Raw genomic sequence first — 4,242 nt, forward strand, 5'->3', positions numbered from 1 at the left:
ACACTAAGAAGTTCGGCATGGTCTCTTAATTTTTTCCAGAGCTGTATATTGCAAGGCCTTAGGGCAGTAGCAGCCACACTGGCAACTTTCTAGATATATATGCATCTCCCTAAACTTAAATTATCCTTTAACCCTTTGAGTCAACTATGGACAAACAAGTGACAAAGCACAACAGGGCACTAATGAGGCCTGCACTGTTGCCAAAATTGTTTATTTACTCTTTAAAAGGCAGTTTAAATCTACACGATCAGAAAAAAGGCATTTCCTGTAGGTGGAGCAATAAACTCAAATCCTATTAACCTTCCGATTTGCAAACAGGAAAAAGAAAAATGGTTTTCAGTAAACAGAAACATCAGGAAATCCAGATTTTTTTTATTTATTAAAACATGGTCATTTGATAATGCCTTAAGAGCAACAAGCAGTGTCTTAATATATTCACAGACAGATGCCACAAAGCCTTAAATACAAATGTAGGCAGCCAAAAGAACCAAAATACTTGAATCTTCAACCAGGTCTATACACATGACAATTGTTTGTGTGAGAGAATATATACACCATATTAATGATAGACTATCTAAACAGATAATTTCCTGTAGATTCCTTCAGGACATTATTCACCAAAATGTATGAGACCAGTTGTGTTTAGAGCCTCGATCATGTTGAGCAGACAGGGATGCACCCAGTCAGGTCTCAGCGGGTGGACTGATCCTCCGGCCTGGCAGGAATACACTGAACTAGAAAACACAGATCAAACATCACCAGACAGCCCACAGACCAAGTTTAGCGTAATAGACATATTTAAAGAAATGTGTTTCAGGTCTTCAGTCAGGTTATAATAAATGTTTTTACTTAAATCTGTGCCAAAAGTCCTGAGGTTTCTCTCCCAATGTAAAGATTCCACAGCAGAGAGGAGGCCTCTGCCATGGCAGTACACAATTGGGTTTACATCTACATGCTAGAAACCAAAATACTTGAATCTTCAACCAGGTCAGGTCTATACACATGACAATTGTTTGTGTGACAGAATATATACACCATATTAATGATAGACTATCTAAACAGATAATTTCCTGTAGATTCCTTCAGGACATTATTCACCAAAATGTATGAGACCAGTTGTGTTTAGAGCCTCGATCATGTTGAGCAGACAGGGATGCACCCAGTCAGGTCTCAGCGGGTGGACTGATCCTCCGGCCTGGCAGGAATACACTGAACTAGAAAACACAGATCAAACATCACCAGACAGCCCACAGACCAAGTTTAGCGTAATAGACATATTTAAAGAAATGTGTTTCAGGTCTTCAGTCAGGTTATAATAAATGTTTTTACTTAAATCTGTGCCAAAAGTCCTGAGGTTTCTCTCCCAATGTAAAGATTCCACAGCAGAGAGGAGGCCTCTGCCATGGCAGTACACAATTGGGTTTACATCTACATGCTAGAAACATAATAATAGTGAGCATCCCTTTTGTTTCCAGGCGGACAGGATGTCATACATACCCAGAGCAGTGTCAGTTCACTGCAGATTGTCCTGCTGCCCCCTGCCCCAAATGCTCCTGTAAAGAAATAAAGAGCAGTCAGTAAACCGAAAACTACACAATCACTGCTGACAATTACTAGCTGCTATGCTCAGTGTTTATGGTTCACCATGGTGTTGTCAGCATGATGTGTTACATTTTTAGTCATCACTGCATTAACATCACTGTTCCATTAGTACAACTGGTTCCTTCACACTCACCATCAGTCGGCCTGCAGCAGGACTTTCAGTCCCACGCTGCTCTGCCTGCAACACAAGCATGAACAAAGAAAAGTTTGGTTTAGTAAAGTTTACCAGGTACCATTTGTCAGATTTGTGTTGAAACAATTTGAGCTGACCACAGCTCCTTGCTATCCAAACTAATTTTAAAACCAAAAAACTGGGACACATTCAGTTGCAGTAAAACCTTCAGGCTATTTTTCCATTAAATAACATTAGCTTGCCTGTAAATGCATTCTTTAGCTTCCATTGTGGCCTGAACATTATACACCATGAACACAAATGTTAATGGTGGTTAAGAGTCCACCGTTAACATTCTTGAGAAATATAGATAAGTAACTGCATTAGTATTATTTAAAAAAAGTTTTTCATTATGCTTGGTACGATCATCTGTATGTAGGCGATAAATTCAGTCATGTTAAACTTATGAATAATAATAATCTTAAAATCACACAACATTGGACATTTTCCTAAACCTACAAGACAAACTATATTTCAACCTTCAGTAGTAACAGGCAATAGAATAAAAGTTAAGGTTTTTCTCAGGTTTCTACGAAACATTCTACATTCCCGTTACAGTGTCAGTATGTGGGGCCCTTCACTAGGCCTGCCCTGCTGTTGGATCAGGACAGGCCACTCTCGTTGGGCCATGCTCTGCAACAGCTCAGAAGCAGCAGACTCTAAAACAGAACCTGCAGAGCTTAGAGCCAGTACAGAGACTTTCTCTACCAGCGCTGTAACACTGAGCCAGACACATCACCTGGTCAGCTGACTGAGCGCTGGGTAGGGTGCAAGGGAAAAGCCATGTGGGTTCTGCATCAGTAACTGAAAGTAGGGTTGGGGGGGAAACTTGCACAGAGTCTCATACAGAGCTCCACCTTGGTCATCTTAAGAATTTAATGTCAAGTCACCAAAGCAGTGTCAAAGGGGACAGATGGTTTCCGGAATAAGTCATTAAGTTTTGTATATTCACCTTTGGCCTCAAAGGCAAGGCTAACTATCCCATGGCTGCCACAGCACTCGTTTAACAGGAGACCCAGCAGACCTGGACGAGACAACATAAAACACATTGGTGCACAATAAAGGCATGCAAAAGCAAAAATTAGTGGGCAGGCAGAGTCTACAATGAGGTGCAGTTGGGATCATGAAAGTTGGGATTTATTGTCATAAAACCTGTAAAAGTATTTACGCATTAATCAACCATATCACATGAATGAAAGTAGTATTTTACAGTTTGACTGCAGAAACAAGATCTCTTTTGCAAGGACTCCCAGCGGTAGACTGATATATGAACGCCATTTGTGTTAGCATTTCACGCGGCTTATGCTAACGTTAACCCAATTGAGGGCCGTCTCCTTAAGTAGAGTCCTACGCGGGGCACAGTATGCCTACTACACTTTGAGGTTTAATGTTTTACATTAAAGCTCGGTTTAAACTCGTATCCACCGTCAACATTCGTGTTCATACAACGTTATTAGCTTACAGTAGCCCTTTTAGTGTACTCACGTGCTTGAGGTTGCGCTTTTGTAATCAACGTTAGCTTCCAGAAATATTCAGCCTTTCAATCTTTGGTACTGATATTTTATCTAACAGAGGACGTTAAGTTATTACACCAACACCTTGTGAAATACTTACCCTACGTGAGAGTAAATTCAGCGCTCCTACGCGTAACATGCTTCAAGAAGTGTAAGAGATAGAACGGAAGTCAAGCATAGCTTTATAAAGTGCAGTATGCCGCTGTGCATCATGGGAAAGGAAGCTCTCCCAAAGATCGTCCAACACTAGATGCAGACGTACCACTGCCTCATCTTCCCCTGAACAAGAAAACCGGCGGGAAAATTGGCAAGTAAATGGGGTTTCAAGTCAGAGCAGCTTCCAGTAATGCGCACAGTACAGGACTAATAGTATTTGCATTTTTCAAACTCAGTGTTTATATTTATAGATGACTCCAAAGATCCTGGTACAGGCTGTACAGGTCAGGTGCAGTACTATTATTACTGGCCTGTAGTGGATAGAGGAGATGTTATTGCATCTGACAAGTATTATAGCATTAGTATTATAGTATTATAGCATAAGAGGAAGATCATCATTTACCACAGATGTTATACATGATGTATTCTATATAATGTGGCCTACCAGATAGAGATTATGGTTATAGCTACACGCTACCGTTGGGTTTTCTGCCATTTGTCTTTTACAGAGACAGGACAAGATGTGAGGAACCATAATGCAATGTGAATTATGTTCTTTAAAGGTAAAAATATGCATTCGTTTTATGTTATTATCATACCTGCAAACGTGTCGCTTTTTGGCGAAATACGCCGTTTTGAATCAAAATGTCATCCACGTGAACTGTGTAGATCCGTAGAGTTTTTTTTAGAGGGGGGGGGGGGGGGATCAACTGGCCAGCCAGCGTTTCTCAGATTGGAGTTAGACGAGGTTAGGTCGTGATCTTTGCAATAAAACATCTTTGATGTGACGTGTCGAGT

At 40.7% G+C, this 4,242-nt stretch overlaps 1 long non-coding RNA gene and 2 other non-coding genes across 4 annotated transcripts; all 3 read right to left on the bottom strand.

Annotated features, from left to right (window-relative positions):
- Nucleotides 1–355: 355 nt before the first annotated feature.
- Nucleotides 356–3,474, bottom strand: LOC142945869 (uncharacterized). Of its 2 annotated transcripts, XR_012952952.1 has the most exons (6): nucleotides 3,389–3,474; nucleotides 2,727–2,798; nucleotides 1,736–1,780; nucleotides 1,498–1,553; nucleotides 1,099–1,214; nucleotides 356–734 (listed from the first exon to the last, which is right to left on the bottom strand). It is a non-coding gene; the product is annotated as an uncharacterized LOC142945869 (long non-coding RNA). The 2 variants fall into 2 exon arrangements; XR_012952951.1 differs by having other exon boundaries at nucleotides 356–1,214.
- Nucleotides 1,622–1,691, bottom strand: LOC142945884 (small nucleolar RNA SNORD63). Its single transcript, XR_012952955.1, has one exon. It is a non-coding gene; the product is annotated as a small nucleolar RNA SNORD63 (small nucleolar RNA).
- LOC142945883 (small nucleolar RNA SNORA74) lies at nucleotides 2,339–2,537 on the bottom strand. The gene has a single exon (XR_012952954.1). It is a non-coding gene; the product is annotated as a small nucleolar RNA SNORA74 (small nucleolar RNA).
- Nucleotides 3,475–4,242: the final 768 nt, after the last annotated feature.

This window comes from Anarhichas minor, unplaced genomic scaffold, assembly GCF_050575085.1.
Source record: "Anarhichas minor isolate MPS153535 unplaced genomic scaffold, ASM5057508v1 ptg000008l, whole genome shotgun sequence".
NCBI lineage: Eukaryota > Metazoa > Chordata > Actinopteri > Perciformes > Anarhichadidae > Anarhichas > Anarhichas minor.